At 34.7% G+C, this 27,748-nt stretch overlaps 1 protein-coding gene and 1 pseudogene across 1 annotated transcript in view; one reads left to right on the forward strand and one right to left on the reverse strand.

Moving 5' to 3' along the window:
* The window catches only part of RYR3 (ryanodine receptor 3), an 833,777-nt gene that overhangs the window by 743,767 nt on the left and 62,262 nt on the right, over window positions 1-27,748 (reverse strand). The window lies entirely within an intron of this gene.
* Window positions 2,957-3,207, forward strand: LOC141520483 (dynein light chain 1, cytoplasmic-like; annotated as a pseudogene).

Genomic DNA, 27,748 nt, shown 5'->3' on the forward strand with positions numbered 1-27,748 from the left:
AATTATAGTTGCTTTCCTTTGCTGCTACTCCTCTCACTGACCATATCAGTCCCTTATGATATGACCTCAAGCCAAGGCTATCCCTCCTGTATTGCTATGGATCAGCTCTCTAGATAACTGTAGCATAGCTGCAAAAAAAAAACCAGTTACTGCTCCTGTGGGATTCTCTCCCATTCCAGAGCTGAGTTCTATTGCTATTGGAACCTAAATTCTAATTAAGTAAGACTTGGGATCATGGGAGCTGATGAGTAGACTCTATAAAAGGGGCAAATTATTTTAGCCAAGCCTTAGAAAATACAATCCTACCCATTTATTAATATTCTTTGCTTTCACTGTTATCCTACTACAGGTCCACCTCATCATTTCTTCCTTTGACTATTATAATTGCTTCCTAACTGGTCTTTTCCATATCTAATCAGTATGGTATAGTCTGAAAATCAAAACAAAATAAAAAGCCAAAACACTAATTTGGAGTCAGAAAAACCACTTTAAAAACACAATTCTGACACCTAATTGTGTGCCTTTGGGCATATTTATGTGCTGAGCAGAAGACCTTGGGATCAAATTTTGCCTCTTATATTTGTCAACTATGTGACCCTTGAGCAAGTCACTGAATTTTCATAATACTTAGTTTTCTCGACTGTAAAATGAAGTTATTGGACTAGATACCTTCTGAGGTCCCTTGTCAAATTGTCAAACCTGAGTCAGTTTACCCGCTTGAACTCCAATTTTCCTCTCTCTATATAAGCACAATCTTATCCTCAAAAGGTTGTTATCAAGAAATTACTTTGTAGACCTTAAATAGATAATAATATTAAGGCTCAGGTTTGACCATATCACTCTCTTGCTTTTGAAAACCATTACAGACTCTCCACTGTTTAGCAAACAAACTCCAAACTCTTCAGACTAACATGTGGTGATTCTCCTATACTACTTCTCTCCAAACATTCTTCATTCTATCCAAATGACATTATTCTAAGATCTTTGAGTTTGTTCTTTTCTAGTCTGTACTTTTGTATACATGATGCCCCATGATTGGAATGGACAAACATTGATGCCAGGTGCAAATTTTTTGTTCCTTTAAAGTCAAATTAAGGTATTAATTATTTCCTGAAGCTTTCCTGTTCTTTCACTCTCCAGTCTCCCCACTCCCTCTGTAAGTGATTTGTCCCTTCTCAATCGTCTTACCATATTCTGATGGGAACAATATAATTTGGCAGCTATTATTTTCTACCTTGTATTATAATTATTTTGTTTCCCCCCCCACTAGATTGAGGATGCTTTGAAAGTAAGAACTCCATTTTATTGTATATTTTGTACCTTCAGGATATAATACTATGTGTTTTATGTAGTAAATACATGCCTCTATTGAATTTATCAAATTTTGTCTACTTTATATTGCTTCCTCCAATAGTAGTGTGGAAGAATACTGACATTATGAAATGTGAAGTTTAACAATATAGGGGGATAGAGAGGTGACTGAGAGATTGTCTATTCCTGTTTCCTATGTTCCCCACAAAGAGTTCCTAATTGGCACAGTGGATAGAGTACTGAGATTGAACTCAAGAAATCCTAAACTCACATTTGACCTTAGATACTTACTAACCTACTTAGGCAAGTTATTTAACCTCTACACTTCAGTTTCCATAACTAGAAAATGACAATAATAAACATCTGCCTCTTGGAGCTGATGTGAGGATCAATGGTAACAATATTGGTAAAGCATTTAGCACAGTCCTGGCACAGATAGGTACTTAAATGTTTGTTCCATTTACCTATTTTACTGGAAAGGGGAACTAAGAAGAGTTGAGTTAAATTTTATTCCCTTAGCTCTCTTCCTCCTGGACCAATATCACGTAAGACTTGATACTTTGGTATTTGGGAGAGTTCTCTTTCTCTCTTACGAAAACTAAAATATTTTTTATTTGTTTTGCTTGCAATTTCAAACAATAGAACATATAATGAGGGGAAATGTGCTCTATTGAAGGTGATTCTGATCAAAGATAATGTATCTTAGAAAAAAGCATATACAATATTATAAAGTTCATGATAGGTATGGGGGGAGAATATTGCCATGTCAGAGGTTTACCCTGGGATTTGGGAGGAAAGATTTGGAGGAAAAATAGATAGAATCTTGTGCCATGAAATTGATTCAAGAAAAAATCATGGTCAATACAGATTTTAAAATGACATATAAAAATGATGGAAGTAAATATCAACTTCAAAACAATCCACTTTAAATAATTAACAGTTCATATGAATAATAAAAAGCAGAATTTTTAGCTATGTTGGAGGTAAAAGAAGATATAAAAAAATTGAAGATGGGGGGCAGCTAGGTGGGATAATGGATATATCCTGCATCAGCCTGGAGTCAGGAGGACCTGAGTTCAAATCCAATAATATCTTAATAATTGCCTGGTTGTGTGACCTTGGGCAAGTTGCTTAACCCAATTGCCTTAAAAAAAAATAAAAAAAAATAAAGATAACAAAAAAACAGGAAAGCAGAAGTATTTAATTCTTTTTTTATTTTGCTTCTGTTTCCTCTAGTACAGAGTATGTTTCTTAGGCAGGGAGGAAAGGACACAAATGGTTAACAGGGAATCAAAACTGAGACTAAGAAAATGGTAAAGAAAACACCTAGTCTTCAATGAGTTCAAATCACCCATTATGGGAAAACTGCAAACCAGAGCTTGAAAGGAAATTGCACATGTGGTTCCCAAGCTGTTGGTAATGAAAAAAATCACAATTTGCAAAGTGATGAAAAAGAGGAGACATTTTAGGGCTGGAAATATGCAAATTTGGACCTGATTTTTTTAAATGAGAAGAAAGATGCCTGTCAATTAAATACCAATTCAGCAGCAAGATCAACAAAGTTGAAGTGCCCAAACCCTGAATCCTTCACCTCTTCCTACTGGGATAAATGGAATTTACCAAGCACCCTTGTACCAAAATAACCATGTGTGACCAGAGGGCCATAATAAAAATTATGGATGTGTCAGAAATTTATCAGGACTCTATGAAAAGTGTTATGCGAATGTATAACACAGAGAAAGATGGAGCAGATCATATCAAGGAGTTTGACAAGTACAACCCCCATCTTGCATTGCATCATGGGAAAGAACTTTGGGCAATTATATGAAGCATGAAACTAATCACTCCAACTCCTACATAGGCCAAGTTGTCATTCTTTTGTTCAAGTCTAGTTAGACTATGCTACCTACTCAATAATTCTTACCACATAACAAGGAATGCAGTCTAAATTTCAAATATTAGATACTAAAATATTATCTTTTCATGTAAATACTATAATACTTTGCTTTATTGTCTTGGTCTTTTATATATCATGCTGTGTTCTAGTTTATTGTGTATCTAAAACAATTACCTTAATAGCTTATATTTGCATTTATTTTCTGATCTAAACCATAAATGATATCAAACTGAAATGGGCTATAGTTTGACTTAGAAACTACAAATGACCACTTTCTGTTTTGATGCATTTTTATTTATTTTGCTAAGTATTTCAAATTCCACTTTAATATGTTTCTACATGTTTGAATTTTGTTTTTCATCATCATTCTCCACCTTAAAATATTCCTTTAAAAAAATAAACTTGTGAGAGATTTGTGTATATAAAAAAGATGGAGAGACAGTAGATTCATCAAACCAAAGGCTAGTGAACTTGACTCTTATTCCTAGCAAAATTCAATAATGCATTATTAAAAGAATAGCTTATAAGTGCTTAGAAAGGGAAGTGCCTGTAATAAGCATGTATTCATCAAGGACATGTCATGAGTGATTAGCCTCATTTCCTGTTTTGACATGGTTTCTAGACTGATAGATCAGAAATGTTCTGCAGAAGTGGTCTATAGAATATTGCATTCATTGCTATAAAGTCAGTTTTGCTGAATAGCCCTTCCCCTTCTCTGTCTCTCTCTGTCTCTCTCTGTCTCTCTCTGTCTCTCTCTGTCTCTCTCTCTCTCTCTCTCTCTCTCTCTCTCTCTTATTTAGGAAGGAGGGGAAGAGAGAATTTATTTGAAAAAAGATTATATAAAAACAAAAGATGTCAAAAAATTTTAAATAATGAAACAAATACTATAGGTGTATTTTAGTAAGGAATTTGTTATAATATCTGGAGATTTGTTGATGATGAGCAATGAACAATTTTTTAATTAGGTATCTGGACTCATACCAGGTTAAATGGCCAGAATCAACTGCTTAAAAGTTTGTTTATTTTTTAAGCAGCAAAATGGATGAAGAGATAAATAGTATGTGTATCAGATTTGTGGATAGCATACTCCTGCAAAGGATTGCTAACACACTGGAAGACAGATGATTAATTAGGCTCTTTTCTGTTTGGAACAATGGACCAAATCTAATAGGGTGAAGTTCAATAATGATAAATGTAAAGTTCTAAATTTGGGTTCAGTAAGTAAATGGTACACAATGGGAGAAATAATAGCTAAATAGCAATTCTATGAAGAAGACATACTGCAAGTTGAACATGAATCAATAGTATTGTAAAGTACAAAAGAGAAAAAAGCTATAGCAATCAACCTACATTTTCAAATCCCGGGAGGTTATATACTCTACTACCTTGTTCGTAGAAAACATCAATGATATTGTATTTAATTGTATTTAATATTGAACACTACATTTAAAGAAGAGCATTAGAAAATGGAATCCTATCTACTAGAGAGCAAAGACGTGATTTGACCAAAAGTTACACAGTGAGTCAGAATTCAAATTTGGGTCTTCCTGATTCTAATCCCAACACTCTATCCACTATACCACTTAACTGTCTTAGAGGTATTTGATCACAGAGGAAAGAACAAAGAGTAGTGAGTTAAAGTTGTACAAAATCAGATTTTTAGCTATAACTAAAAAAAGTTTCCTAATAATCAGAAAATTTCAAGGTAGTATCTCAAGAGGTTGTATGTTCCTCATGATCGGAAATATTCAAGTAGAGATTGAGTGACCTCTTGTCAGTGAATATACTAGCTAATCTTGTTATCATATAGACTGACTTTGCTGGGACTACCAACTCCATTTTGAGGGGAGGCTAAACTTATCCTCTCTTCAGTGAAGCCAAATAAGTATATAAGCATCTGCCCCATATGATATCTTTGGAATGATAAATAGATGAATGGAGTAATGTATTCTACATTGATTGGACAAAGTCAGTTTCTAGGAATGAAGATTACCATTTGTTGTTCCAAAAGATGGTCTAGCAGGTTTAGAAGGATTACATGTAAGAACCAATTGACAATAATTTTAGTAATAGTTTACATGTGTATAGCATGGCACTCTATGATTTCAAAGCATTGTATATATATTATCTCATATGAAATTTATGAGAAACCCATAAGGTAAATTTTGCAAGTATTAATATCTTCATGTTATAGACGAGAAAAGTGAATCTCACATTAATTAAAAAAACTTTCCCAAGATCGTACAACTGGTAAGCCAAGAACTTGGAATAAGGGAGATGATCTATAGGGCACACAGTCCATATTCTAAACCCAGTGAAATCTTCCCTGGAATTGCTGACAGAACAGAACCAAGATGTCTCCTGCTTAATTGTTTTGTCTAAGTTCCAAGGAGGGTCTAAGATCATTATGTCATTCCCTGACACAATTCCAAAATGCTCCAATGCATGATGTTATTATAAGATTTCTGTTCATTATATTTTGAGTACAATTCACTTTGCCTATTCTTGAGCTCATAAAATTGAGTTGAAGTACTCCCTCTAATATTCATTGCCCTTTATACTACTCTCCCATATTTTCTCCAGGTATTCAGGAACACTGCTAATTCTTTTGATGTTTCTTATACTTGCTAAGAACTCTGGAAGAACATGATACTGGTAAACCCCTTTGACTGGGTGAATTCTATCCAGAAATCATCTTTCAAGAAGTCTTACCTGCCCCTAGACACACTTCTTTCTGGCAGGTCCAATCTCTTTCAGTTCTTTACTATATTATCTTCATTTTTGCCTCTAACTCAATGTTTTTCTTTACTTCCTTTAAGTTTACTGAATCATCTACAAGATATAAGGAAAAAGTAGATTCCAACAGATTTCCTTCAATAACAGCTAACAGATTTACTTCAGTAACAGAAAACATGACACTATTGTTTGAATTAAAAGAGGATAGTTTTTTTTGGCCTTACTATCCCATCTGTGTGGGATAAGGGAGATGATCTAAAGGACATATAACCCATATTCCAAACTCAGTGAAATTTTATCTGGGTGGAATAAGGGAGATGATCTATAGGACACAGTCCATATTCTAAACCCAGTGAAATCTTCCCTGGGAATTGTTGACAGAACAGAAGCAAAATGTCTCCTGTTGAATTGTTTTGTCTAAGTTCCAGGGAGGGTCTAAGATCATTATGTCATTCTCTGAGACAATTCCAAAATGCTCCAATGCATGATATTACTATAAGATTTCTGCTCATCATATTTTGAGTACAATTCACTTTGCCTGTTCTTAAGCTCATAAAATTGGTTTTTGCAGCACCAGTGATTCTTTTATTGATGGAATAGGCTTTAATGTGGCTTTTGGAAGCCTGGTTTCTTTCCATATCAAGTTATAGGGGAAACAAAGCAGTAGAAGGAGATTGTTGCCACTTGTGATTAGGGTTATAGAGAAAATATTATTTTTTTTAATTAGAAGGAAACAAATACCAACTTTTGTTGTATTTGTAATTTCATGGGACCCCTACTCTGTCTCAATGGGAATAAAAATTGGCTTCCTGAGGATTTCATTTTACTTAGAGGACAGAGAAACTCCTGATTGGTCCCTATGTGTCTTTTTGCCTGGAAACTCTATCAGAGAAGCTTGTTCACTGTACCTCATGGGGGATAGATTCATGTGGAGCAATCTTAACCCTTCCATTGGATATAGGAACTATAGAAAAACTCTACCCATCTCTCTTTCTCACTACTTTCTCTAGGGGTGAATCCAACACTAATCCAATTTTCCCTTGAATTTTAAGCAAGGAACTAAAGCACATCCCTTATAGAACGTAACCAAAATACATGTCTGATTCTGTAGAAGGTCCTCCAATTCATCCCTATTTGCCTGAAACTGCAATTGATTTTTAACTACAGAATACAAACAAAAAACAAATGCAGAGGTTTGTGGGTCATAATATGATGAGGATATCATTCTCAAAAATTAAGCTTTAAAGATGACAGAAAAGCAGCATGTTCAAGAATAGGTGCTTCACACAGGTTTTCAAAAAGCAACCATCATAATTAACTTACAGAGATGACGAAGAAGACCTCTAATCTAAAAGGAAAGGGGGGATGTCTTTTCTTGCAGTTCAACTTCAGTTGAACCTCAGGGAGGGAAATGAACTCTTGATGCTCTTTCTGCCTTCCACAACATGATCTAAGGGCATTTCATGAAACATTCAATGATTCTGGTTTTTTTGGTTTTTTTTTTACAAAATATCCCCAGGAATAAGAGTTACATGCCCACCCTAGGTGATAGCTCCAAAAATTTGATACATTCATTTGCTTTCAATGTTTTGAACAAGCCCAGGCTACTTGGTTGAATCTGAAATTGCCTCAAAGGGCTGCTCTTCCAGTCATGGACCAAGTTTAATGTGAAGGTTAACAAATCACTAGTTAAGTAGGCTCCCCTAGACCTAGTCTCACACAATCTCCTCACTCCAGATACTCTAAAGTAGTTTTCCTTTAAGTCAGAATTAGTCCTAGGCAAAAATTAAGTAGGCAAAGTTTATTTTTTGCAAGGCATCCCTCCCTTGACCCTTTCTATGACCTTGAAACTATCTTCCTGGCATTATTATTCTGCTTTTCAGCAGTCTCCCCTTCTTGGAATCTTTCCCTTTGAAAGTTCTCTTTTGGCAGGCTTTCTCCCCATCAACTCTACCTGTACACTCCATTGTTTGATTCTTGCCTTTTGCAGTGTGGCTTATCAATGCCAGGTTCCCTTCTCTCTCTCCTTCAATAAAGTTTATCTTCCCTGTATATGATCTTCTAAGGACCAGATGACTTTCTAGAATGAAATTAGCTGCACTGATAAACTTTCTTGCTTGTAGGCTAATAGGAAAAGATTAAGAGGGATCTCTAAGATCATTTCTTCCCTTCTAGATTTCATATTTGCATTTTAGTGGAGATCCCTGGAAGACTCAACCTTTGTTGTTTAAATCAATGACTCTGAAAATGTCAGATGTAGTAGATGAGGACAGCAGCATCATGGCAAGTCAGTGAGCCAAGAGATGTGACCTTGTAGCATTTCTTAAATCAAGTCACATGGCTTTGCTCTATCTACATATATGGTCAGCCCTATTCACCCTCTTGATTCCAGGTTAGAAAAATAATCTTCCCCTGGATGTTCTGGTCCCCACTTGAACTATAGGTAAACCCAGAGTGCTCTGCATCATTGACTTCCATTCAGTATATTCCAGAACTTGAATTTTTTAAGCAGACTCTTTGAATGTCTTATGGTTCAGGCATCCTTACTGACTTTTGATACTGTTTGATTAAAGGATGTAGAGAAGGATAGGTCGAAGGTAGTAGTAGTAACTAATTGAGAGAGGAGAGGAATAATTGGGTGTATTTATATTTGTATGCATATAGGTGTGTGTGTATGTATATATATATATATATATATATATATATATATACATATATATACAGATTTCTATGTATATAAATATATAAATGTATAACCAAATTTATTATCACATTAATATAAGAAGCTCCAGTGAGGTAATTTTTCTCTACCAATAGAGACCTATTCATTAACTTATTGTCTTGAAAATTATCTGAGACACTGAAAAATTTAGCAACTTGCCCAGAGTCCTAGTATGAGTCCCAGATACCTAATATGAGTCATAAGTGATCTTAGAATTCATGTCTGCATGACTTCTGGACTGATTTTCTAATCACTATTCTATAATGACCTGTCTCTTTTTTTACATACATAGATGCATATTCAGGTATGAATGCAATGTACAGTATGTCCCAAAAGTCTAAGCAGTTAATGTAGCCTAAAATTGCCATAATATAGGACAATGATTGTTCATCCTTGTGTATACAGTGCTATATATACATGAATATATATATTTATATAAATACATTGCATATATGTATATCCCATAAATCTTCAGCTTATTAAGCAGTCATTTAGCTTAAAACTACATGAAAACTTTTAGGATGCTATGTGTGTGTGTGTGTATGTGTGTGTGTGTGTATATATATATATATATATATATTTAATATGGTAGGTATGCTATAGAGGAGCAGATAAGCACAGTCTAGGCACAGGATGTGTCCAAATCGTGGAAAAGAAAAATGCCTTCCATAACATTAGTTGTAGTTTTAAAGGATATGGCACTGTCAATCAAGGACAGACAGACTAACTAATGGTGGTAAAAGGTCACAAGGTCAGATATACAGGCTCAATGGTAGGGACTAGCCAGTGGTGAGAAAGTAGATACCATATCTGTTGAGGGCTAAGGATGGACCTATACTAGGTAGAAATGATAAATACTACATTTTCCACAGAATGACATCTGAGTGATACCTCAATACTTTTCAGCTTCATAACTCATCAAATTCACTACTCAAAAATTTCAGCACTCTGTGCTTGCATGAGACTCACTGCACTTGATAAAACTTCTTATAAATCATGCTACTGCCCCCCCAAAAAATGCTTCGACACTTTGTCCTTGCTCATAACTCCCCTCTCTCACAGTGAAACAGAGGTCAACTGTCAGTCTCATGGCAACTCATTAATAAGTGCAGAACCCAGGCTAACTTTCTCCATCGTTTGAACCTTGATTGGTTCAGAGTGAAAATAAATAGCAATTGTTTCCATTTTGGCCAGAAACTCTGGGGACTTACCTTCCCTGCTTAATTTTTTTTTTTATTATGGAAATAAGACTATTCATTGCTTCATTTCTTACTTACCTGCCTTAATCATTGAAAAGCCCTAGCATCCTACCCTTTCAGTTTAATTTTTTTTTGGTGGGGAGGGGCTAAGTAAAAGTGGTCATTCTTGGCCTCTTTACCTCATATCTTTCTAGCCTAACCTTGATCACTGAATGGGTTTGGCCCCAGTCAAACTGTGACCTAGAACAGATTTTACCTTTAAAAGATCAAAGTCACACAATACATCAAAGGCCATTTCTAGTTGTGTTTTTTTTGTGATACAAATATGTTCACTGAACCCAGGTGACTCTGGAGAAGAAAGTGAGGTTGGTGATTTTCCTTAGCACCCCCTCACTTAAATCTAATTCATTATATTTCATTATATTGCCTCTGTGATATCATGATCCTCTTAGAGAGTGAAAGACAAACAACCATTCATTATGCCTGTAACTCCTCTCATTATGGGTAAAGTGAAATTAAATTTTATTTCATTTTTATATAATTAATTGATTTTTTATTCATATCTATTTAGTTTTAAGGTTCTGTATTACAAAACTACCTCAGTGTTTAATATTAGCCTAATAAAATGAAAAAGTTGTAGAGAATTTTCATGGATTATTTCTAATTACAATATGTCTTATGGAAAAAATTGTTTCCTACTAGTCAGTTTCATCACTTATCAAGAGTTTCAGAATGAATGACTTTCAAAGCACCACTGTTAGATATTTGTATACTGTATTAAGTTATGGAATTCAACAGAGAGAGGATCAACTGTTTAGGAATTGAGTAAAGGACTGAAAAATAAAACCTTGATCAAACAAAGGGCAGTGTGATAAGCCAGGGTGCTTGAGATCGTAAAGGATCATGCTTTGGAAGGCTCTAAGTGACCTTCTTATCCTTCTTAACAGAAAACAGAAGTTTTAGGAAAGACTGCAGATTATGACTGGGCAGGAGGATAGATATTCTTTAGTATGTTCTACTGTATTCTAGCAAATAAGGTATTCATTTATAGACCCCTCTCCCAAAGATTGAAAAACATTATTCTAAGGGCTCAAGAAATATCTAAGGTTTAGAAAAAGGGTTATTATAAAAAGAAACTTCAACAGTGACCATATAAACATGCAGCAGGAATGAGGCAAATCACTGATGCTTCTCTCTCTTCTTCCATTTCCATTCAAATTATTTCACGATGAAAGCCTTTTACATCTCAGAAACTAAACTTCAGAGAACATTTGTCACTTCCATTCTCTCTTGAATACTGTCTCCTTTCTTGGTTTTTGGTCATCTTGGTCTTCTTGCTTATCTCTAACCATTCCTTTTCAGTTGATTTTTCTGGACAATCATCCCTTTCCTGCTTCATAAATATGAATGTCTCCCAAGCATCTATCATCTCTCTTCATCCTCCCTCAGTAATCCTATCAACTCATACTTCAGTTATTTTCTCTATGCAACTGACCTCCAAATCTATATATCCATCTTTAATCTCTCTTACTAAATATATCTTTCTGAATGTCATATTGTTGGACAGCTACATGAGGATGTGCCTATTGACATCTTAAACTTAATCTGTCCAAATCAGAACCGATTATCTTTTTCCTTAAACCTGCCCTTCCTCCATACTTTCCTATATCATTTGAAAGTACCATCTTTCTAGTCACTCAATGTGTCATTCTTGAATTTCCCTTGTCTCTCTCATGCTTCTCCATTTTCAATTACTTGTGGATTCCACTTTTACAGCATCTCTCAAATTCTTTCCCTTCATGTGCCCACCACTGCAGTTCAGGCCCCTGTCACCTCTCACTAAGATTATTGTAGTAGTTCCCTAATTGGTCTCCCTGATTTTGATGTCTTATCTCTCTAATCCATACTCCAAATATCTGGGAATATAATCTTTCCAAGGTAGAAATCTTACTGACTGCCATTGCCCTGTTCAGTGAATCTCTATTGCTTCTAATAAAAATTGGACATTTCTCTGTTAATGGTTAAAACTTCTCTCTCCCTGTTCCCCTAATTCCCCCAAATCTAGTCCTAGCCTCTCGTTCAAGACTTATGTCCTAGGGCAGCTAGGTGATGCAGTGGATAGAGCACCGTCCCTGGAGTCAAGAGTATCCGAGTTCAAATCCAGCCTCAGACACTTAATAATTACCTAGCTGTGTGGCCTTGGGCAAGCCATTAATCCCAATGCCTTGTTGGAAAAAAAAAGCCCTAAAAAAAATGACTTATTTCCCTTCACACACACTAATGCAATGAATTGAAATACTAGTTATTTCCTGAACTTGACATTCAACCTTCCACTTCTGTGCATTTTCAAACTGGTTTGACATATTTGCAATTCACTGCCTCTTTACTTCTTCCCCAGGAGTATTTATCTTGTTTCAAAACATGGCTCTATGGTTACTTGTTCCCTGAAGTCTTCCTGATCTTCAAGAATTTTTCACCTTTTAGATCTTTTTTTGTTTTAATATATTTTTTATTTATTTTCTTTTTAATTAATATTTTATTTGTTTTCCAATTATTTACAATAGTAGTTTTCTTTAAGGTTTTGAATTCTACAATCTTTCCTCCACCCTCCCTTCTCTCCCCCATCCCCCCACAGAAGTCAGTCTGGTAATCTTTACATTGTTTCCATGCTATACATTGATCGAATTTGAACATATTTAGAGAGAAATAATATCCCTGAGGAGAAAATAAAATATTAGAGATAGAAAAATTATGTGGTGCATAAGACATTTTTTATAAAAAAATATTGAAGGTATTAGACTTTGATCTTTGTTTAAACTCTGCAGTTCTTTCTCTGGGTACAGATGGTATTCTCCATTGCAGGTGCTCTAAAATTGTCCCTGATTATTGCATTGATGGAATGAGCAAGTCCATTAAGGCTGATCATCACCCTCATGTTGCCGTTAGGGTGTACAATGTTCTGGTTCTGCTCATCTTGTTCATCATCAGTTTATGCAAGTCTTTCTAGGCTTCTCTGAATTCCCATCCTTCTTGGTTTCTAATAGAACAATATTGTTCCATGACATACATATACAACAATTTGTTCAACCATTCCCCAATTGATGGACAGTCACTTGATTTCCAGTTCTTTGCTACCACAAACAGGACTGCTATGAATATTTTTGTACAAATGATGTTTCCCCCCCTTTTTCAAGATCTCTTCGGGGTATAGCCCTAGCAGTGGTATTGCTGGGTTAAAGGGAATGCACAATTTTATTGCTCTTTGGGCATAATTCTAGATTGCTCTCCAGAAAGGTTGAATCAGTTCACAGCTCCACCAACAATATATTAGTGTTCCAGATTTCCCACATCCCTTCCAACATTGAACATTGTCCTTTCTGGTCATATTGGCCAATCTGATAGGTGTGAGATGGTACCTCAGACCTGCTTTACTTTGCATTTCTCTAATCAGTAATGTAAATCATTTTCCATTTCAGCTAGGCAAGCAAACAGATAGATGGACAGACAGACAGATAAATAGATAGAATAAATAGCTCTGATTAATTTTTGTCTCCTTAGTTATAGAATAGTTTTGTCCAACAGGGCTGCATTGGCCCTAGGAAGGGGGATTCATTCAAGGAGCCATGTGGCACTTGTTGTGCTCAGTTGGCGATGTGGATTACATTATATTCATGAATGCATAGTGAATTATGTCTATGATCCCATGAGGAGATTTTGTTGGGCAATGGGGCCCAGAAGAGCTTAAAGGTTGGGCACCCCTTCTCTAGAAACTAACATAAGGCCTTGCAGATAGTGCTTGATAAATATTTGTTGAAGTTGTTTAACTAAAAAAAAAATCATTCAAAATAAATTTCTCTATTTCCATGATGACTCATTGCTGATAGAGTGGAGACACATAATTAAAGGGTCTGCAGGAACAAGGTCCAGTATGATTCATCCTAATGGAGCTAGAATTTCACGGCAGTGGTAATTACATGCCAATCAAACTGAGAAGATTGCTATAGTTAACATTTAATCATTGATAGACAGTTAAGTTGTGCAGAAGACAGAGTGTTGGATCTGGAGTTAGAAAACTTTGAGTTCTGACCTTGCCTAAAATATTTAACTAGCTGTGTGACCCTAGACAAAAATGATAAACTTATCTAAATTTGTTTCTTCATTTGTGAAATGAGGATAATAATAGCTCCTACAATGTTGTATGAACCAAGTAATATTATAAATACATATATTATAAATATATTATAAATATATATTATAAATATTATAAACGCATATAAAATCAGATAATACATATAGGTATAATATACACACACACATATATAATATGCAAACATATGATTTATCTCTCTTGATTCACACAAAAATTCCATACATATATGTCCATATATTGATATATATTTATGGAAAAAATATATATATACATATATAGTCCTTTGCAAAACTTGTAAGACAATATAAATTCTATTATTCAGAAGCTGATTTGTACATAGATTATCATATTCTTTTTACTTCTCTTTTAAAAAACCAAAACTCAAACTTTTTTGTGTATTTGTCACTCTACTATGGATTAGTTAAAGGAATCCCAAAAAGGGACTAATTAAATTAATTTTGTTCCTTAGAGCAGCTCTGCCACAAAGCTTGGTAAGAAAGTTAATGAAATCTATTAGTGACAATTATAACCTGGGTCTAAAGTTTTGTGTTATCTAGGGTAGGTTGTTATTCATGTGTTCTCTGTTTCCTTACCACACAATATTAAGAATTGGTTTTATCCTTCTTACTTGACTCGTTCTTTTTAAAAATATTCATAAAATGTTTTATAAAATTTAAAATGCTTTATAAATCCTAGCTATTATTATTATTAATAATAATAATAGTAGTAGTAGTAGTTGTAAACTATTGAAAAGAAAAAACTAAAAGACAATGTATTAAGGCTTTGAGGATTTAAAATTGAACCTCTATGGAACCAAACCACCTGCTAGGAAACAGTTAGATTGAGATGAGTTGCACTTTAAAAAAGTTGTTATGCAAGAACCACGAGCTATTTCTTTAATGAAATAGTGTGTTTTCAGCACTACATACCATTTAAATAGCTCATAAATTAAGCCATTAGGGTGCTTCACAATGTACTTTCCTCTGTAAATGACTGATAACACCACTGCTAATTTAGCACCAAACAAATCACAGGTGATTGTTTGCTTCAACCTAACCAATGTGTTTGCTAGCTCTACCTATTCTGAGCTCCACATAAGCCTGAAACACAAGGCACTTTTGTTTATATTGCCAGATTGTGAAACACATATTCAAGGTTCTGCCTTTTGTTTTCTCTATGTACATCATTTCCAAGGCTCTAAGTTAAATTACTTTGAAGCCATTATTAGATGGCAGGAAATTCTAATTATTGTAGGTCTGTATCAAAAGAGCATTGTAATGTTTATTACTAAGTAATATGCAATCAAAAACACATTAGAGCACTTTAAACAAGTATTGGAAAATTGCCAAGGGCAAAGACCTTTAAGTATTTACTGTGGTGATATCCAAAAATACCTTTTTTTTTTTTGAGAAGCCCTACAGTACCACCATGTATAAACAGTAAATCTCATCCCATATTCACATTATAAAGTTGTATGATATTCAAGATTTTGCTTTTGTCCTGACATCCTCATTTCCAATTCTTTGAAGTGAGTGTGCAGAAGGGAGGCCAGGAGACAAGAAAAGCATCTAAAGACCCCTAAATGAAGTGTATTCTTGTTTTATTTTTATTTATTTTTATTTTTTTCTTATTTTATTCTTATCTCTTGTTGCCTATAACCCTGCCATTATATCTTCTGGACAGAAATTATACCTTAGGGGTTGAGGATAGGGATGCAATCTAGACTTGTAATTTCATTGGTAGAGAGAACTCATGAGGAGAAAACGCCTTCAACCATTGCAAGCTGGCCCCATCTCTGCAAAACTACCTAGAGCAATGATGTCAAATTCAATAAAGTTGGGAAATGCCTAACTATACCTGTCAGCTGTATATTGACTTAGAAAAACTTGTGTTTATATATTTCATTTTTTATTCATACATCCACACATTAAAAATCAGGTAAGAACTGCATTTTAATCTAGTTTGGATCACATTCAGGACTGCAGTGGGCCATGATTTTGATGCCTAGAACCTTAAGAGAGACAAGTAGTTTTAAGAGGTAAGACTAGAAACCAGGTCTTCCTGGATTTGAAGACGGTTCTCTCTGTTCCCTACATCATACTGGAGGGATTCTATCTTTCAATTCTAGAGCCCATCCTGGGTCTTGCATTGTTCTAACTGAGGAATGTCTCATAACATCTAGATCCAGCAGACCCAAGACATGATTCACTTTAAATCCTATCTTCTTGCCTGCTGCAATTTTTACACCATCTCCTCTTCTTTTCTAGCTCTGGAACGAAAATCAAATCGAAATTGTATGTGGTAACTGTGATTTTCCAAATCAAGATACCCTTCCCTGTCCACTACTCTCCAAATTAAAATGGAAACTCCTTGAGGGCAAGGACTATCTTATATTGCAAATTTTCTCAGCAGAGAGCTTAGCATATGCATTTAATAAATACTTTTTTTTATTTGTTCATGAACACTTCATTCTTATTGCAGTTTGTCCTAATGAGGACAATAAGCACAAAGCTGCAGCCTCTACACCACTTCCTTCCCTCTCCCCCTCTCCCCCCAAAAAAATCCAGAAGGAAATCAATCAGCTGCTAAATGAACAAGTATTTGTTCAAGGTCTACCAGGTTCTCAACCCAATTCTACACATATGGGACAGGAGGATTCCAGTATGATAAGGTTATCTGAAACCATGTTATGTGAGAAAATGATGAACAGTATGAAGATGTTTAGCTTGGAAAAAAAAAAAGATTGAGAGGTGAAAGGTTAATGAATTTAAGTGCTTGAAAAGGAATAGTAAGTAAATAGACTTGCCCAGATGGCAGAACTAGGATCACGTGGCAGAAGTCAGAGGAGGAAGATTTTGTTTTAAAATGATATATAAACATAATGCCTGACATTTAAGATTTAAAAGCACTGCATATCCATTATCAGATTTGATAATCATAACATCCCAATGTATTATTATTCCCATTTTCTTTATAAGGAACTGAGGCTCAGACAAATTAGGTGATTTGCCTATATTTCAAAGAACTAGTAAGTATTAAAGGCAGGGTATCCATACTTTAGCTTCTCAGGTTTACTGCACTGCTTCTAGCAATTAGAGAAGCCTAAAAATGCAATAGGCTGCCTAATAAGCTAGTGGGATCCCCATTACTGAAAGAATTCAAGCAGAGTCTAAATTACTCCTTTATCAGGATTGTTGAATATATAAATAACACATTGGCTACAATATTGGAATTAGGTTCCTTGTAAGGTTCTTTTGACTCTTAAGATTCCAAAATTATGATTCTATGATCTCTCTAGCTTCTCACAACTTCATCAATTCACTCCCTATATCTGCAGATCAGCTTTCCCCAGCACCAAGATTAATCTGAATATCAAAATGAATTCAGCCCATTGGCCGGAAAAATATTAGGGTCTGCTGCAGCCAGATTCTCCTGCTGTATTACTCTAGATTAACTTTATTTACTTATTTCCCACTATTGGACCTTCTACAACCAAATGATTGTCTACCAATTTATATTTTACCTATTCTCAGGACAAGCTCTATTTACTTTCCCCTTTCCTAGTCTCAAGCAATCGCTGCCAATTCAGTTTTAGTGCTGATAGAATGGTAGCAGTGAAAATATGATTCTTTCCCTCAATTAGCTTATGATCTAATTAGTGAAACAAGTATTAATGACATAAAAAAACTTTGTAAATAATGAATCAAACCAGGAACATTAATGGAAGAGCTGGGATTTGAGGTGAACAAATGCAGAGTTTGGATAGAAGAAGAGAAAAAGAATTTCATGAAAAGAGGATAGCTTCAGCAAAAGCATGGAGATGAGTTTGAGCAAAACAGATAATGGGGAACAGTAAGGAAAATGATTAAAGTGAAACATTTTCATTTAGAGAACCAATGAAAGAAGTTTCCTGGGATAAAGTCCCCAGCAAATTATGAAGACATTAAATATCAGACTGAAAAACTGAACTTGATGGGATAAGTAATAGTAAATGGGGTTAGGCCATTAGCATGGGAATGAAGTAATGAAAATGACATTCTAGTATTATTCCGAAAGGAATGTACAAGTGGTTTGAAAAGAAGTAAGATTGGGAGGTTGAGTCTAGAGCTAGCAAGGAACATTCTATAATTTGACCTGTAATTATGGTAACTCTTAGGAATTTTATACAAAGCTATCTTTGATGCTGTCATAATTGTCAACTATTATGCCATCTAACTGTTCGTGCTGGAAGGTTGCAAGTCAAAATCATTGAAGAACTTTGTTGAATGAGAGTAATGGATAAATCATCAAAGAATGAATGATAGGAAGAACAGCTGGGCTGGTCAGTTTAATGACAAGGAATGATTGATTCACAGTCAGTTGACAGACAACATCAAAAGAAATATGAAAAAGCTTCTAGCACATCTAGTGAATTTCCTTTAAAAAGGACAAAATTCACGCAGATGAACAGGTATGAAGGGATCGCTATCTACATCATTGAACTGAACACCCAAATTGAGATTACATATCCATTTACGTATTTTAATATACCTTCAGCTATTTCAAATGAGGTATAATAACTTGGCCTTCACCCTCTCAGTTGTTGGAGCAAATGGTATCTAGAGAATTGGCATCAATGGGACATTTTCCATATAGTCACAGTGAGGAGTTGGTTTTCTACAGGTTAATAACTTCTCTCTATTCAAGATTTATTTAGAAAGGTAAAGAATATGGTAAAGAGAATAGATGTATCTTCAATTCTCAGGGAAATAAAGAGATTGTAGAGACAAACTGGAAGATCTTTACTACCCCTGACTTATCTAGGGCACAGTTTAGTAAATTAGTCAGAATTATCTATTGAATGCCTCTCTCTACACTCCCTTCCTCACAGACAAAAGCTCTTCCCTTCATAATATCCTGGAAGAAGTTAGTAGGAGCACTCTTTCATTTTTCCCTTTAGGTCCTTTCCCACCATAGTGGAGGACCAACTAGGGTAAGAACAGGCTGGAAATCTAGTTTTATTGTCTCTGCTGTGATACTTTGCTTCTTTACCTTTAGGGATGCTGTTAAGCATTTTATCTTTAATATATAGAAGCATTTTTGATGGATTTGAATATTTTTACTCAGATAGAAGAGAATTTCTCCAAAGCCCAAACACTAGCTAGTCCTCATTAAATATTTCTTCTTCTCTCTTGCAAATAAAACTGTCTATTTTAGGCAGGGGGTTTAGTCAGCCAAGCATTATATTGTTTATTGAGAAAAGACACCTAGGTACTGCCTGGGGAAGAGAGTTAGCTGTAACCCTAAATCTCTTTCCAGGGACCTTAACAACCTCTTTACCTAGAATAATCTTTACATAAACCTAAGAAAAGCCATTGAAAAAGAGTTTTGTTGGGTGATGAAAATAACTACACAAAAAATCATACACAAAACTGGAAGGGATCTCCCAAAAAGGTAATGGAGATCAACCCTCCTACATTTTTTCAGATAGAGACCTAGAAAGGTTAAATCATATGCCATTAGGTTTCAGAAAAAAAGATTTGAACCCAGGTCCTGTGGCTCCAAAGTCAGTAATCTTTCCATTGTGCTACTCTGCTTTCTTCTTTATTTCTCCCCACCCTCCCACCCCCAAAACCACAACCACAACCACAACCACAACCACAACCACAACCACAACAACAACAACAAATGATGTCCTCTTGGCTTTCAGTTCAACTCAATCCAACAAATATTTTAAAATTACTCTTTGGAAAGGCAAGAATATGGCATGGGGACCTACTAGGTGGATTTTTTGTAAAGGTCACTGAAAGTAGGAAATCTTTTTGGGGAATAGTTTTCTCATTTGTAAAATAAAGGGCAAGATAATTTCCAAGGTACTTTTAAGTAATAACAATATGTTCTAATTTTAAGGATCCACTGTAGGAGAATTGAACTAAGGAAGTGAGAGTGAGAAGAAGAGGAAAAGGTGGAAGGGTAGAGTCACAGAAGCTGAAGAAAAGAGAAATTTGGTTTTTGTTTTTGAAATAGACTTCAGCTACTTTACTAGAAAATAGAAAAAGAAATCCTTCACAACCTAATTGAGATTAGTTCATGTCAAGTCTTTTACAGTCCTACTCACTCCCCCATCCCCCAGCAAAGTCACTTACTTGTGGACAAAATCACTTACTATGGGACAAAGTCATTTACTAACAGAGAAAGCATTTATGTCCTGAGATTGTTGGTGCTCATGCTCCTCCTCCTTTTCCTCATTATCATTGTCATTTTATTAACAGTCACTGATTTACTATGCATATTAAATGTGATTTCCTTGGCAAAGGGAACTCCCATATAAGGAAATTGCCCCTAACAATGCAAGTCAGCCCCTTTTCTGTTACTTATGGTCAAAGAGAGATGTCCAGATCATTGGGCCCACAGTCACACTCAGTGTTTGTCAGAGATGAGACTTGAACCTGGTTCTTCTAGGCTGGCTCTTTATATCTTTTGTTGTTATTCAGGCATTTCAGTTGTGTCTGACTTCATAATCCCATTTGGGGTTTTCTTGGCAGAGATACTGGAGCAATCTTCCTTTTTCTTCTCCAGCTGATTTTACAGATGAGGAAAACAAGGCAAACAAAAATAAGTAGTTTGTCCAGGATCATACAGCTTGTGTCTGATGACAGATTTGAACTCAGGTCTTCCTGACTTCTGATCTGATATTCTTTCTATCCACTGCTCCATTTGACTGCTTTATCTATACACTATGCCAGATGAATAAGACATAGTCCCTATCTTCTTTAATATTTAACAACTATAAAGAATTTCTTATAAGTAGATAACCACCAAAAAGCCTGAGAACTAAGAGAAAAAGAACGACCTTGGAGATTATTCCTTTGTATATTCTTTTTTTTTCTTCTCTGTATACTAGTTACTTCACCCAAAAAACCCCAAGCAAATCAAAGGCAGGAACTACTTCATTTTAACTTTGAATTTCTTGGCATTGTAATTCAATAATAAGCATGCTCAACTTGAAGCAATTTCTTCATAATTCCAATTACTCTATCCCATAGCAACAAATATTAAATCATAGGGGAATATGGAGAGTAGCCATAGGTATCCACAGCAGTTGCACTGCCCAACTGAACTCTCTCATCTTTGTCCCTCATGGTCCAAGATGATTTATCTTATTTTTTCCTCTCAGAAATATCTAAAGCAAAGTTCAAATTGATTCAACCAAACAAATGAACTTTGGGCAGTCTATTTTCTACATTTGAAATCTGATATCTCTATAGCAACACTCTTGGAGAGGAGTCTAGGAGTCCAGCATCACAACAGTAATAGAACAACCCCTCTTTCAAAATGTTCTTTTATTCAAACATTTATTAATTCAGATGGACTTTATCAAACAAATTTATTGTACCTAAAAACTTTAAGGATGTCAAAATAATATACACAGTTTGGTCAGGTGGGTATTTTCAGTAAAAAAAAGGATTTTTCTTGAGAGGTGAATTAATATGTTAAAAATAGAAAAGGGAAACTAGGGAGGGACCTGCTTCTTAATGAAAGTGTGGGAGGAAGAAAGAAACTACATAAAGGAAAGAAATGGAAGAATACTAAAGAAAGATGGGAGGGAGAAAGTAGAATATTGTCTTTTGTAGAGGATTTCTGGGTTAAAATTCTATCTCTGACAATTCCTAGCTCTGTGATCATAAACAAGTCACTTCATCTGTAAAAACAGGAATAACAAGATTTGTACTACTTACTCTCAAGGCAGATGTAAGGAAAGTGTTTAAGAGAACTTTAAAACATTAAGAAAATATGGGATATTTAAAAAATAAAGCTATGTTGTATTTATTTTTCCTTTACACATTTGTTGTTGTTCATTGATTTTAGTCATGTCCAATTCTTTGAGACCCCATTTGGGGTTTTCTTGGCAAAGATACCAGAGATGTTTGCCATTCCTTTTCTATATCATTTTACAAAAGAGGACACTAAAGCATGAAATATTTTGAAAAACATATTTCTTCTCCCTGATACATAGAAATATGTGTATATATTGTATGTGTATATAGCATAGTCATCTCAATATTCAATCAAAATGATTCAAATCTGTCAACAATCTTTTTTTACATTCCTATGATTGAATCAATCTTGAATGTTACTAGAGATGCTCAATGAAGACTGAATGACATTTAATGACATTACATAAAGGATTCATACCACATGCAAACAATTAATTGAAATATCCTGTTAGAATTTTTCCAACTCTAAAATTCCATAATTCTATGAAATTCACCTGCTACATGATTAGCTTTTTGTTCATCTACAAAATGAGGGAATTGAACTATATGACCTCTCAAGTCCCTTCCAACTCTAAGAGTCCTAAGTTTTTTTTTTTACTTTATATTGATTTGTTCTATAATGTCATATCATCTGCACATGTGCTGTGAAGAGGGAACTCAAGTCAACTAAGGGTTGAGCTGTACCAATGATGTGACAGAATTAGTAAAGCAAATGACTTCTGAACAGCTGGGTATAACCATTGGTGGGGGTTGAATGACCTAAAATTCTTTATTCAGGATATGTCCCACACTTGGAATGCTGGGCCAAGTTCTGTTAATGTTACCCAGTCTCTGTAAAGGACAAGACTCACTTAAAAGGTCTGGTGAGAAGGATAGCAAAAAATAATCATGTGTTTGAAATGGAAAGAACCCACTTGAAGAGAGAGTAGAATTTCCAAGGCTGTTTAGATGGAAACAGAGAAGAGCAAGAGGAAATAGAAAATAGGAATACCAAACAATGAATGTCATAACACAGGTCAATAGGGAGATCTTATTTACAGGAGCCTGATACAGAGCACTTGAAACAAAAACAAATAAATAAAAGACAACACATTTCAGGATGCAAGGGATGATGTGTTTATATTAGGCTGCCAGACTCACCCCGGTGGGAGACGGTGAAGAAGTTTCAAAAGGAGGTTGGGCCTGGCTAAGAAAAACCTGTCTATCTTGGAAGCACACAGTTCTCTTGCTTAATCTACCAGAACATCAATCATCCATCAACTAGACAGAGAAGTAAGTTACCTTCCTTAAGTTAGTTCCTTAAGTCTTAAGATCATAAGTTTAAATTCTACTCAAGCAGCTTGTGTATTGAGATTTATTTACAAAATCAAAGAGTCCCTCTTTGTTAAAGAGATGTTTAGTCTGCAGTTAGGATAATGATGGAAATCTTTCAGAAATGCTTTGCTTGACCTAGAATTTAAATTTATAATACTGCCCAAGGCAAAAATTCTACAATTCCTTTACTTCCTTCTCCACATACTATATAGATTACTCCTCATGTAGGGGGCAGACAATGTCACTGAAATTCATTTCTTAAAATCCCCAGGACCCATTTCTAAGCCCTCCTCCTTCAGGAAGGCTTTTCTAATCAATACAATAATATTTAATAAGTGATTCCAGCACTTCTGCCACTGGTTTATAACATATGTGTGCAAACAGATTTTGATACTAATAATGTTCTTGCCCATATAAATATTCAATTTATTTGTCCATTTCATTTTTATTAGAACATGAGTTCAATATAATTCATTGTAATTCAATAGAAATTAATGCACATATAGTAAATATGAAGCACACTGGTAGGCTGAGGGCGGTAAAGAGGCAAACATAGTTTTTATTTCAGGAAATTTATCTAGAAGGTGATATAAGACAGGTTCACAAATAACCATAATACAGCAGAGAGAGAGACAGAGAAGGACAAAAAAAATTAGTCTTGGAATGGAAAACCCAAGTTTGAGTCTTGACCCTGATATTAATTTTGTGAATCTGAGTACTTCAGTTTCTTTATCTATGAAATAGGGGATAATGTTACTTTCATCATTTATCTTACATGGTTTTTGTGATTAATGTGCTTGGCAATATATGATTGTGAGTTATTATTTCTGAGGCAAGATTAACTATGTCTAAGTGGAATCACAGAAGTCTTTGTAGAGAAAGGGGCATTTTGAGTTCAAACCTGAAATATAGGTAGTATTTCTTTTCTTTACTGCCAAAAAACACCTACTTACTTTCTCCACTATATAACAAATGGTTCAAACACAAAAGACTCCTAATTCTTTGCAAACTGACAAAGAATCATGATACAATAACCTATAACTCCTAATATGTTTTTTCTAAGAATTTGATAGTTAAAACATTAAAACATGAAGGATTAGTGAGACTATTGAATAGACATTTCACTTTTAATCTAAAAATATTTATTAAGTACTACCTTTGTGCCAATCACTGTATTAGGTTACAAATGCTGGAGTTAACAAGTAGAAAGAAAGAAACAATCTCTCTGTGGAAGGAGCTTCACCTCAGCTCTTAACTGTCTAAATAACTCCCACAAGGTCATGTCTTCAACCAAGGCAGATCAGGAATTGGGCTAATGGATGGGTATTATTTCAACAGATAGAGATGGGATGAGAACAGCTAGATAGTACAGGAGATAAAGCACTAGACCTGGAGTCAGGAAGATCTGAGTTCAAATTTAGCCTCAGACATGTATTAGACATATGACTCTGAAAAAGTCATTTAACCCTGTTTGTCTCCATTTCCTCATCTATAAAATAAGCTGGAAAATGAAATGGAAATCCACTTCAGTATCTTTGCAAAGAAAACCCTAAATGGGGTAAAAAAGAATTGGGTATGATGGAAACAACAGAATAATAACTGACATGGGGTGGAGGGAAGAGATGTCAGGAAGAGAAAATATCTTGATGACAGTATGAAGACAGGAAATGACAGACCATATTTGGAGAAAGCTGAGTAGTCTAGTTTGGATGGAAAAGGGGAAAAATGCATGAAAGTTAAAGGGGATCAGGCTGTAAATGTGAATTTTTTTTTCTTGTTCATCGGAGGTGATGCCATGAACAAGCATGTGAATTCAATTTGAGTGAGGGTTGCTGTGCTAGGTCACCAGCCTCAGTTTCTCCTTCAGAACCATCTGGGTCCAGTGGCCAGACGTAAATCAGGATGGCTGGAGATGACCCTGGATGTGAGTCAGTCAGTGTTAAGTGACTTGCTGAAGGTCACACAGCTAGTAAGAGTCAAGTTTCTGAGGCCAGATTTGAAGTCCTGTCCTCCTGACTCCAAGGCCAGTGCTCTATCCACTGTGCTGCCTAGCTGCCCATAGCTGCTAAAAAGACTACAAAGGAATTACAAAGAGTTGGACAAGACTGAACAATAACAACATATCCTTATGGTTTCTAGTTATTTACTATTATAAATATGCAGGGTATTGCAAAAATCTTAGTGTGATTTTAAGTTTTTATACCTTAAAACTGCACTAGACTAAGTAATAGAGACATGCCTAAAAATGCTAAAAGATTAAATGAATTTCCAATAAAATAGGCAAATTATTAGTTATTTTGATTTAAAAAAAGAAAGAAGAAAATCAAATTACCAGCATCAAAAATGAAAAGGGTGAATGCAACATAAAGAGGATGAAATTAAAACAATTAATAGGAGTTATTTTACCCACTTATAGGCTAATAAAACAGATAATCTAAGACAAATAGATGAATATTTACAAAACAAATCACCCAAGTTAACAGAAAAGAAAATGGAATACTTAAATAATCCTATCTTAGAAAAAGAAATTGAATAAACCATAAATGAAGTACCTAAGAAAAAAATCCCCAGGGTCAGATGAATTCATAAATAAATTTTACCAAGCATTTAAGGAATAATTAATTCCAACGATATATAAAGTATTGAAAAAAAGAGGTAAAAAGGGGAGTTCTACCAAATTGTTTGTTTTATGACACAAATGTGGTTTTAATAAACCAGGGAGAACACAGAGTAGAAAACTATAGTTAAATAAAACACTAGCAGGGAGATTACAACAATATATTACAAAAATCATATACTATGAACAGGTGGATTTTATACAAGGAAAGTAGATTTGTACGAGGAAAGCAGAACTGGTTCAATATTAGAAAAACTATCAGCATGATTGACCATATAAATAACAAAAGCAACAAAAATCAAATAGTTATATCAATAAATGCAGAAATAGCCTAGAACAAAATATAACACAATTCTCATTAAAACACTAGAAAGCATAGGAATCAATGGAATCTTTCTTAAAATGATAAGAAGTATTTCTCTAAAATCAAGAGCAAATATCTATACTGAGAATAAACTTGAAGCCCTCCCATTAAGTTCAAAATGAAACATGAATGTCCAGTAACAGAACTATTATTCAATATTCTACTAAAAATACTAACTATAGCAATAGGATAAGAGGAAATAAAACTATCACTTTGTAGAAGATATGATGATATATGTAGAGAACCCTAGAGAATGAAATAAAAAATAGTTGTAACAATTAACAAATTCCACATAAATTATCAGCATTTCTATATATTACCAACAAAGTTCAGCAGCAAAAGATAGAAAGGGAAATTACATTTAAAAATAACAAAGAAATAATCATAAAAACTAGTACTGGCTAAGAGATAAAATGGTGCATCAGTATACTAGATCAGATAGCCAATAAATGGCATCACTTTCCCTGTTGTCATGTCTACTTTGAGAATGAAGCCCAAACAACAACTACAACAACAACAACAATAAAACATCAGAATAATCTAATGTTTGATAAACCCAAAATCTAAACTTTTGGTGTTTGAGCCCACATTTGACAAAAATTTCTGGGAAAATTGGAAAGGAGTTTAACAGAAACTAGGCATGGACCAACAACTCACATAATATACCAAGATAAAGGTCAAAATGGGTTCATTATTTAGACATAAATCATAAGATTATAAAAATTAGAGGAACATAGAAAATGTACCTGTCAGATATATAGTTAAGGGAAGAGTTTATGACCAAACAAGAGGAAGAGACATGAAATCAAAAATAGCTTTTTCACAAACAAAGCAAATGCAGCCAAAATTAGAAGGAAAACAGAAAACTTGGGGGGAGGATTTAAGCAAATTTCACTGATAAAGACCTCATTTCTCAAACACATAGGTAACAGAGAAATTTATAAAAAGAAGTCTTTCCCCAGTTGATAAATGGCCAAAGGATAAGAACATGCAGTTTTCAGAAGAAATCAAAGCTGTCAATTGTCCCATGATCAAATGCTTGAAATCACTAATGATTAGAGAGAAAAGCAAATTAAAACAACTCTGAGATACCACCTCAGACTGCCTAACATGACAGAAAAGGAAAACTACAAATTCTAGAGAGGAAGTGAAAAAATTGGAACAGTGATGCACTGTTTGTGTAATTGTGAACTAGTCCAATCATTTTGGAGAACAATTTAGAACTATGGCAAAAAAGTTGTAAAACTGTGAACACTTTTCTACTTACCAGTATAATTCCTAGGTCTGTGTCCCAAAGAGATCAAAGAAAATTAAAAATGATCTATTTGTACAAAACTATTTACAGTAGCTCCTTTTGCAGTGGCAAAGAATTAGAAATTAAGGGGATGCCCATCAATTGATGAATAGCTGAACAAGTTGTGGTAAGTGATTGTGAAGGAATACTAATGAGCTAAAAGAAGTTATGAGCTGGATGGTTTCCAAAAAACATAGGAAGACTTACTTGAACTGATACAAAATTAAGTGAGCAGAATTAGGAGAACATTGTATATGATAACAGCAATGTTACAAGGGTGATCATTTAGCTACTGTGATCAAGAAATGATCCAAGACAATTGCAATGGATCCATGATGAAAAATGCTATCCAGCTCCAGAGAGAGAACTGTTGAATTCTGATGCAGA

Source organism: Macrotis lagotis, chromosome 4 (assembly GCF_037893015.1).
Source record: "Macrotis lagotis isolate mMagLag1 chromosome 4, bilby.v1.9.chrom.fasta, whole genome shotgun sequence".
Taxonomy (NCBI): Eukaryota; Metazoa; Chordata; class Mammalia; order Peramelemorphia; family Peramelidae; genus Macrotis; species Macrotis lagotis.